A 10,727-nucleotide genomic window follows, 5' to 3' on the forward strand; every position below is an offset into this window, starting at 1 on the left:
GGGTGACTCAGCACCTATACTCTTAGAAGCAAAAGCCCTCATGAATACTCACCACAAGGGGAAAATTTCCTTTGTGGACACCTGGCAACGAAGAACACCCAATAAAGATATGAACCTCAAACCAAGTTAGGAGGGTCAGGGAAAAGAGGGGACTCACTACCAGAGTATGGAGCTGTCAGGGAGGTGATGGAACACAAGGAGTTCCTGCAGGTACAGTGCTCAAATCTGTGGCAGTACCAGAATGCACAGTAAGAGAGTAACATCATATCCCACTTCTGACACCATTTAACGTCAACCAAGAAGAGGCAAAAGAACCGACTGCAACACAGCAAGACAAAGCATTTATTAGGCCTTAGGAATTGCAATTTGGGAGTCACAAATTCAGCTAGAAGCCAAATTATCTGCCAAAGGGAGGAAGCAGAGTAGTAATTTTTAAAAGGATGCTCAGGGTGATTACAGAAGTTGTTTTGAAATAAATATCATTGGTGGAGGTGGCTGGTTTTGTAAATGAGCCTACAGTTCATTAGTTGTCACTGTTCAGGAGTTGCAGCACTGGCAAAATTCAGCCGTTTTCCAGGATGCTGTTGTGGTGGTTTAGCCCAGTTCAAAGTTCAAGGCAAGTTCCTGTTTTGCAAGGTTGCAGGTTGTATAGGTAGTCCTTCTGAGAATGGCTTCCCAACTCCATTTTAGAGCTCTGAACCAGAGTGATACCATTTGTAGATCACATTTCACATTAGCTACCCACTTTCACATGAACTAATTCATTCCTGTGAGAGGAAGAACTCACCTCCACAGGAGGGTCTTAATCTCTTCATAAGGGATTCATTCACCCTCATGACCCTGACAGCTCCCACCAGGCCCCACCTCCTAACACACTGGAGATCAAATGTCAATATGAGTTTTGGCAGGGACACACCACATCCAAACTATTGCAAGTATATGTTATGCTAAGAATGCATTTGCCCCTCCTCCGTCCAGAAAAGCTTTTCAACATTGACTGAGAATGAAGGAACTAATGGTACCTTTGCTCCCTAATCCCTTGGCTTCTCATCTGGCTCCAGAAGTGGGTGGTGGTGGGCAAAGGTATTTTACTTTTTCCCACCACACCAATTGATAGGAAGGTCCATTATAGGAATGATGAACTCAGTGCTTGCTGCCCAGTTATGTCTGTGGGTCCCACGTACGTTTTCCTAAGGGTCACAAGCATACAGATGTAGAAGATAGAAGTGCAAAATGAACTTAGAGCTCTGCTTGACACCATATATCTAATGAAAAAAAAAAAAAACCTAAGATTTTTTTTAAAAAAATCTAAGATTTTATAAAAGCTTGAGGAAAACAAATATCTCTAAACCTATGTAAGTACTTGAAAATATGAGAGCATATATTTGTAACTTTGGGGTAGGGAATACTGTGTTAAGCTTTCCATGAACACCAGAAGTTATAAATAAAAAAAAAAAAGCCAAGCTGGAACAGATAAAAATCATAAAATAGCTGCACAGCTATATTAGGGTTCTCCAGAGAAACAGGAACAATAGGATATAGATAGATAGCTAGATAGACAGATAGAGAGAGAGAGAGAGAGAGAGAGATAGATAGATAGATAGAAAGAAAGAAAGAAAGAAATAGAGAATAGGGAATTTATTATGGGAATTGGCTCACATGATTATGGAAGCCGAGAAGTTCCACGATCTGCCATCTGCGAGCTGGAGAAACAGAAGAGATGGTGGTGTGATTCAGGCTGAATCCAAAGTCCTGAGAACCAGAAGCTCTGATGTCCAAGGGCAGGAGAAGACGGATGTTCCAGCTCAAGAAGACAGAGTGAATTTTCCCTTACTCCACTTGTTTGTTCTCTCTGGACCCTTGATGGATTGGATGATGAGGGTGAGGGTGCATCTGCTTTACTGAATCTACTGACTCAAATGCTACTATCTTCTAGAAACACCCTCAAAGACACACCCAGGATCAATGTTTTACGAGCTATCTGGGTATCCCTTAACCTAGTCACACTGACACAGAAAATTAATCATTACAACAGACAAAAGTAAAAACAAAATAAAAAGGCAAGTGACAAAAAGAAAATATTTATAACAGGTAACAAAGCATTAATATCCACTTTCTCGCCAGGCGCGGTGACTCAAACCTGTAATCCCAGCACTTTGGGAGGCTGAGACGGACGGATCATGAGGTCAGGAGATCGAGACCATCCTGGCTAACACGGTGAAACCCCGTCTCTACTAAAAAATACAAAAAACTAGCCGGGCGAGGTGGCGGGCGCCTGTAGTCCCAGCTACTCGGGAGGCTGAGGCAGGAGAATGGCGTGGACTCGGGAGGCGGAGCTTGCAGTGAGTTGAGATCCGGCCACTGCACTCCAGCCCAGGCGACAGACGAGACTCCGTCTCAAAAAAAAAAAAACAAAACAAAAAAAACAAATCCACTTTCTCTAAAGGTATCCTACAAAAATCAGTAAGAAATAAAAAAGAACTTCGGTGGAAAAACAGGCAAAGGACATGAAATGGCAGTTCACAGACGAAGGACTACAAATGGTCATCCTCACTAATGCTTAATCTTGGTCATTCATTTTTTCAACAAGTATTTAATGAGCAGCTACTACATGCCAAGCACTGTAATAGGTGCTCAGGATTCTGTCGTGAATGATATATACAAAATTCTCACCTTCTTGGAATTTACATTCTGGTGGGTTTAGACAAATAGCGAAAATTAAGATACATACTAGTGGTGAAAAGTGCATTATAACAAAATAAATAAGCAAAGTAGGGGGATAGAGGGTGCTGAAGGGTGTGCTACCTTAGCAAGGATAGGTAGAGAGGATCTCTGATTATATGACATTTGAGCAGAAAAGGACTGAAGTGTGAGGATGAGGCATGAAGGAAGATATCTGGTGGAACAGCCTTGTGAGTAGGGGCAAAGGCCATAAGTAGGTGTCTTTCCTAGAGTGGTCCACATTCAGCAAAAAGGCCAAGCAGCTGGAGTTGAGTGAGCATGAGAAAGATGAGTTCCAGAGAGTCAGCAGAGGCCAGACAGTGGGGACCTTGCAAGCCACTGAAAATACTTTACCTTTTATTTAAAATGAGATGGAAAGGCATTGGGGGTTTTGAGCAGAGGATTGCTGTGATCTGAATCGTGTTTTTTAAAGAAACACTCTTGCTGTTATACTTGGAATAGACTGGGGTTGGGGACGGTTAGCATGGGATCAGGAAGATCATGTAGGAAGCTGGAACAATAATGCAGTCAAAAGATGATAGTGGTTTAAACCAGGGTGGTATTGGTGGAGGTAGTGAGAAGTGTCTGAATCTGTGGGTGTGACAGAAAGGGTGGAGTCCAGGATGGTTCCAGGTTTTTGGCCTGAGCAATTGGAAGAATGGAGTTGCCATTTTCAGAGATTGGATAATGCATAGGTTGAGCAGGTTTGAGAATAAGATCAGGTCAGTTTGGACATGTTAACGCTCTCCTATCTTAAATGTTATGGTTGTCCATATTTTAGTTCTACCTTTTAAAAATTCCTCCAATTTAGGATTTTGATTAAATTAAATTAGAGTTGTCAGGCATTTGAGTAGGCAGTTGATTTACAGTATAAGTTTGGAGGTCATAACTGAAGCATACATTTAGGAGTTATATTTTCTAAAAATTAAAGAAATATAAACTAAAACACAATAATGTTCTTTCATTCATGAGTTTGGCAACTTCCTAAAAATTAATAAGCACAGTGTGGGTAAATGAGCACTCATATATGTTTTGTGGGAGTATGAAATGGTAGAGCCTTTTTGGAGAGAAATTTGGTGGTTTTAATCAAGATTTAAAATGTGCTTATCCTTTAATCCAGCAATTGCACTTCTAGAACTTTATCCTCTAGGTATGTTCTCACGTGTGCAAAAATATGTGTACAAAGATGTTCAATGTCTCAGTGTATAAGAAAAAATGGAGAAAAATTGGTATATCCAATGACAGAAAATGGTTCAGTAGCTTACTGTTTAGTCAGCCTGGAGTACTAGAATTTTGTTGAAAAGACTGACCATGTGTCAAGTACCATGAGTCAGGTACTGTGTTAAGTGTTTTATGTCTTATCTCACTTAAATTAATTTTTTCAACCTTGATTTTCTTCTTTCTAGTCATGCATTCATTTATGCAACAATTTTTTGGGCACCTACTGTGTGCCAGTACTGCCTACTTAATCCATAAAAATGGACTCACTTTCCCTGAACCCAAAGTTCCTAATCTCCAGTGAAAGTTATGGCCCTTGTTCCCAGATAAGTATTTGTAAAATTTCCTTGTGGGAATCACAGACCACCCTCTGGAAGTTCCAGCAGTTCTATAGACCCCAGACCAGATTCAGAATCTCTGTTCTGGAGCAATGATTCAAGGACACACAAAGGCAAGAGTGGGAGGTAGGATGGGCCAGAAGGCCAGGGTATACAGAAATCTTTAGCAGGTCGGCTTCTGTTTGGAAAGTGTTGGTTAAGTGCGGATTTTGCTGCCAGGATGAGAAGATGCTAGGAAGCTGGGGTCCCTTAGTGAATAGTAATAGTGCAATGTGGGCCATATACTCCTATTACCCAGCATTCTCCTCTATCCTCTATTCCCTGCCACCATATCTCAGGCCTGGGCAGCTTAAGTGTCTCTCCATTCCATCCTGAACTCTACGCCTTAAAAGGCCAAATGCAACTGGCTGTGACTCCAACCCTTCTGTCCAAGTGGCTGGGAAGCCTCTCCCACAGGCTGGCTGTGGGGTTTTGCCATGAGTCCCTGTCTCCTGTTTTTTTTTTTTTTTTTTCCCTTCCCTGTGTATGTTTCCATGGTAACGGCCAAGCAGGTTAGTAGGATAGCTGCCTGAGAAGCCACCAGGCTCTCACTTTCCACTCACTCTCAATATTGATCAGTGCTTCAATTCAGCAAAAGATAGGCAACGAAAACCCATGGGTCAGTTCTTGTTCTCTAGCAGTAAGCGGATATTGAGATAGAGTTAGGAGTCAAAGAGCTTTATTGGGGGATAGTTAATATCTGTGAAAGATAAAAAAAGAGGCAGTGTTGGGCAGGAAAGCATTCAGACCTTGATGTATATCTGACACTTGTGAAGGGAAAGGAGGACAAAAGCAGAATTAGGCAGGCTGTGATGTGGCTCTGACAAAGTCTCACCCAATCCAAGAGAGAGTTGTGCAGCGAAGATGTCCCATGAGAGAAGCCCCACACTGGACTGAAATGGCCAGACTTGAGTACATTTACTGTGCTCAGTCATTGACTACAGGCTGCCCTCGAAGACCGTGGCATTGGTTCAAATATAGTGCAAATCCTGTATGTGCTATAGCTAGAAGTTCTCAGCTAACTTCCCTGCTCACAGACGAAAGGTACGTTCCTGCTTGAAGAGAGAATTGAGCAGTGTCCATAGCTGCCACAACGTCTAACTCTTTCTAACCACCAGGAAAAGGCCAGCATGGGTGTATATAAGCAGATCAGCATTAATGCAAGGTGTCACCTTGTGACACCTCTACGACAGGGTGTGCAACTTGGGCTAGTTCACTCTGCCCCACAAGGAGCAGGGGTGAGAGAAGCTCTCACCCGTGCTGTTGTATTTTTTCCTCCAGATATTAGCCCAAGCTTCACCTTCAGTTACTATATATAGATACATACACACACATATGTTTGAATATGCTTCTTTTCCATATTTACCCAGTCAGGGGAATAAGGAAATAAGATGCTGCCAAGACATACAATGAGTGAACATACATATATACACTGGGTGTATGGGCAGCTAAATCTCCTTCGATTTTGGCTCTAAGCATGTACAACACAAAAATTTTAGTAATCACTACCATTTGTGAACTGCCTGTACTTTTAATATCAAGTGGTTAAGAATCAAAAAGGTCTAGTTTTGAATCCTGATTCTGCCGCTTAGTGACCTTGGACAAGTGACTCTGAGCCTCGATTTCCTCGTTTGAAAAATGGTAATGATAATAGTACCTATTTCCTAAGGTTATTGTGAGGTCATCTCCCTTTTATAGATGAGCAAACAGAGGCCCTGGCAGATTAGCAACTTGCTAAAGGATCACACAGCCTGCAACTGGCAGGTCTGAATTTCACCTCCAGGTCTGACTCCAGAGCCCAACCCCATTATCCCACACCACAATACTTCCTAGTTTTCTTAGGCTGCTGCTGAAGGGGCTCTGCAGGCTAATAAGAAGCAAGAGGCAGAAACAGGGTTTAGAGGTGTTCTCAGATCACTAGTGACTAGGTGAGAGAGCAGCAGTGGGATGCAAGCCGTTTATTCCAGCGAACAAAAGTCAAAATGACGCAAAATTGGCGAGATATTTGGGTGGCTATATGTTGGGCTAATGTATAGTTTCATGACAAATGATATATAGAAGTTTGCTTTCTGCAAGGTATAGTCTGAAGGGCACCAAAGGTCCCTCTGATCCTCAAATCAAACTCCTTCTGTTCCTAAAACACAAAGTATATGCCTGAAGTGCCAATGTTACCAGAAAGGGGGTCTAGATCCAGACCCCAAAAGAGGGTTATTGGATCTCGCGGAATAAAGCATTCAAGGCGAGTCCACAGAGAGAAAGCAAGCTTATTCGGAAAGTAAAAGAATAGAATGGCTATTCCATAGGCAGAGCAGCCCTGAGGGCTGTTGATTGCCCATTTTTATGGTTACTTTTAAATTTTATGCTAAACAATGGGTAGATTATTCATGCCTCCCCTTTTTAGACCATATAAGGTAACTTCCTGACATTGCCATGGAATTTGTAAACTATCATGCCGTGAGTGTAGCAGTGAGGAGGACCAGAGATCGTTCTTGTTGCCATCTTGATTTTGGTGGGATTTGGCTGGCTTCTTTACTGCAAACTGTTTTTATCAGTAAGGTCTTTATGATCTGCATCTTGTGCTGACCTCCTATCTCATCCTGTGACTTAGAATGCTTTAACCTCCTGGGAATGCAGCCCAGCAGGTTTCAGCCTCATTTTACCCAGCCACTGCTCAAGATGGAGTTGCTCTGGTTCAAACGCTTCTGACACCAAGACTAATGAAATATTCCTTTCAGTTATGGTATTGTTCCAGATACTTCCAGCCAAAATGCAACCCCAAGATAAAAGCCTATTGCCTCCACAGTAATGAGTTAACAGATTTAGTTCGAAAGGAGAGAGTGAGGCCTGAGGAATTTGAAAAGAGGGCAGGCTATGTCTAGAGTCTACAACAGTGCGGGCCTTGGGGAGCATAGCAATATAGGGCCCAAGAAGGGTGGGAGAAAGGGGCATGGAGGTAGGAAGTCTCCTAGTTCCTAGTTTTGCCACTGGCCTTCCAGGGATTTGTGAGTGTATACATATTTTTGGCTGCAGTTCTCATTTTCCTCCCAGTTATTATAAATTACCTGTCTGGGGAGGATGTTTTTCCTAATTTCTCTCTCCTGTCTTCCTCTCCTTTTATTTTCAATTGTTTGGAAAGCAGTGTCTTCCCAACTGTCCCTACCTACCCTTCTCCCTCACCTTCTCCCAGCTAATTACTCCTTCCATCCCTTCTCCCAGGCTTGTCTTTTCTCCTCAGCAACATCCAAAGCCAATTAATTATTAGGTCTGAGATTAAGCCCAGACCATTGGGAATCCTGGATACCGCAGATGAACAGATTAGTACATTAGAAAAATCATTTCCAGAAGCTCTTCCAGAAACAACACAAAAGAGTCAGGAAAACAAAGTGCTTGTTGGTCACCTCAGGCAGCTCAGGTCTCCAAGTCAGACTGTGGTACCTGGGCTTGGTTAAGTGTTGCAGGCATCTATTGCCAATTTCCTGCCCTTGAGCAAGAGAATTGGGATGAATAATGTTACAGTCAATTTTGTTTTTCTGGTTACGGAAAGACTACTTGAAAATACATTTGTAAATTTCCTTTAGGGCCCTGAATCCTTTTTTTTTTTTTTTTAAACAGTAAAATAACCATCTCTATAGCTCTAATCTAGACTTTTTTTGCGGAGCTGGATTAACAACTATCTTGTAAAGTCAGGGGCAAGGTTTAGAATGAGTGTCTGGCTGCAGGAAACAGTCTCTCTCAATTGATTTTACCCATAAAGAAAACCAGAATTTTGGGAAGGGAGGAAACCAATCATCAAGCCAAAAACTATAACCATTGTATTTGTGTAGCACGTGGCACTTAAATATTTTCGTTTGTTGCCTTTTTTGATTCTCACAACCACTTGGTGGACCAGATAGGACAAATAGTATCTCCATTCAATAGCTGAAGAGAGAGGCCCAGAGTAAGTGAATTGTGCAAAGTCACAAAACACATTAGGGGCAGAACGACCTTAGAACACAGGTCTTCTTTGGGTCTGGGACCAGGATTACACCTTAGAGACCACCGCAGCCTTTGTCAAACAAGGGGAGTTGATATGTAGATGTTTGGGGTGTTCAAGGAGAGAGGAAAAGGAAAGAAAAACACATGAAATTTATTTAATATTTATCAAAATACAGCTTACATAATATCAGATCATGTTCAAAAGTGGTTCTGCTAGAATGCCTTCTCACTTCTTTTTTGGACACCTGAAATAGCACAGTTTCTTCCGTTTCAACTCCTTTTCATTGCTGCTCATTCTATTCCCAGACTCTGCCTAAAGACTAATGTAAACATTTGCTTTCTTAGCTCTGAACTTCTCACGCAAACCAAAGAATGGGAGGCAAACACTGCTGCCCTTCATGGCCCTCAACAAATATGAAAAACCTGAGAGAAGAAAGAAGGTTTTGGTTACTTCAAAGTCAGGGTGACATCACTGACATATGGCACTACGTATTGGAAGCCAGCCCTATACCCCTACTCAAAAGTGATAGTGAAAATATGCTTGATCTATTTTTGTGTTTTTCAAACTGATGGTACAACCCCTTAGGAAGTTGTAAAAAAATCAATCGAGCAATTTATGACCAGCATTTAAAAAAATGATAGAATGAAATAGAAAATGCAAGGACCACACCACAAGTGGTAAACATTTTATTTTGGACATTATACACACACACACACACACACACACACACACACGCACACCCCCACATATATAGATTTATTTGTGCATCCGTATACTGGGTTGTGATATAAAATATACTTCTTACTGTGGGTCATAATGAAAATTTTGAAAGCTACCTCTCTAAAGAATACATATACCACAATCCCAGATTTATGTTGTGTCCTAAGACCTCTCCATCTGACACATTATTCCAACAATACATTTTTCTACCTTTTACTGCTTCCCTAGAAAGCCAGACTGACCTACATAGCTGACGGAGAGTTACCGAGACCTCTTTGTAAAGAAAGCTGCATTTGGCAAAAGGTAAGCATTTATTAATAGAATACAGTAGTATGGAAACAAGTGTTTTGATGAAATACTTTTATTATACAGAGCCAACCGTAAAATCAAAAAGCCAAAAATGCCTTACCATTTTCCCCTAAATACGTGTGGTTATGTTAAAGCACACATAGGGCAGGAAGGACAACACACGCTTACAACAAAGATTCGTAAATGGAATCCCCTTCTACCAAATTTCCTGCCCAATTTCAGGCAAATAGTGAATTCATCAAAATTTCAGAAAAGAATTCACAGTACCTTCTTGGCTTTTGACTTCCTGCTCCTTTTCCAAACACTGTGCTTATCCTTGAACCTTATTGGGACTATCTTTATAGATACACTATACATTACTAGGTGATTTCCAAAAAGTATGTTACCATGACTCAAATTCACTGAGAAGTCTGTGGCTCTTACAGCCATACGGGCTACTCATGAAATACAAATGGCATGGTGACAGAATTTGAGTCATGAATCATTACTTTTGTAAGCTTACAGCCTTTTACTTCCACTAACGCCAACAAATTTAGACCTAAGTAGATTCCTAGTCATTTTTATCTAGGCAAAACTCCTAAGATGCCTTTGTTTGTAAGACTCACCATTACTTTACCACTGAGAAAGGGGAAATGAGACTCAACTATGATATGGCATCAATTTAAGATCTATACCAATTGCAGGGATGTTAAAATGTGAAAAATACGTGCATCTTTGAAGAGATAAAATATGATATTTAATTTTAAGAGCTATTACTTTGTTTTAAAATTGGAGATGAGCTCTTGCTGTTGCCCATGCTGGAGTGCAGTTGTGCAATCATGGCTCATTGCAGCCTTGAGCTCCTGGGCTCAAGTGATCCTCCCAACATAGCTTCCTGAGTAGCTGGGCCTATAGGCATATACCACTGTGCCCTGCTAACTTACTTTTGTAGAGACAGTGGTCTTGCTATTTTGCCCAGGCTGGTCTCCAATTCCTGGGCTCAAGTGATCCGCCCACTTCAGCCTCACAAAGTGTTAAGAATACAGGCATGAGCCACCATGCCTGGCTGGCTATTGCTTCTTCTCATTCCCCTCCAAAAAGGTCTGTTGACATAGATATATATTTTTAATTTTTTTATTATACTTTAAATTATAGGGTACATGTGCAGAATGTGCAGGTTTGTTACATATGTATACATGTGCCATGTTGGTATGCTGCAGCCATTAACTCATCATTTACATTAGGTATTTCTCCTAATGCTATTCCTCCCCCCCCGACCCCACAACAGGCCCTGGTGTGTGATGTTCCCCACCCTGTGTCCATGTGTTCTCATTGTTCAATTCCCACCTATGAGTGAGAACATGCAGTGTTTGGTTTTTGTTCCTTGCAATAGTTTGCTCAGAATGATGGTTTCCAGCTGCATCCAT

This window comes from Mandrillus leucophaeus, unplaced genomic scaffold, assembly GCF_000951045.1.
Source record: "Mandrillus leucophaeus isolate KB7577 unplaced genomic scaffold, Mleu.le_1.0 Scaffold269, whole genome shotgun sequence".
In the NCBI taxonomy this organism is placed as follows: domain Eukaryota; kingdom Metazoa; phylum Chordata; class Mammalia; order Primates; family Cercopithecidae; genus Mandrillus; species Mandrillus leucophaeus.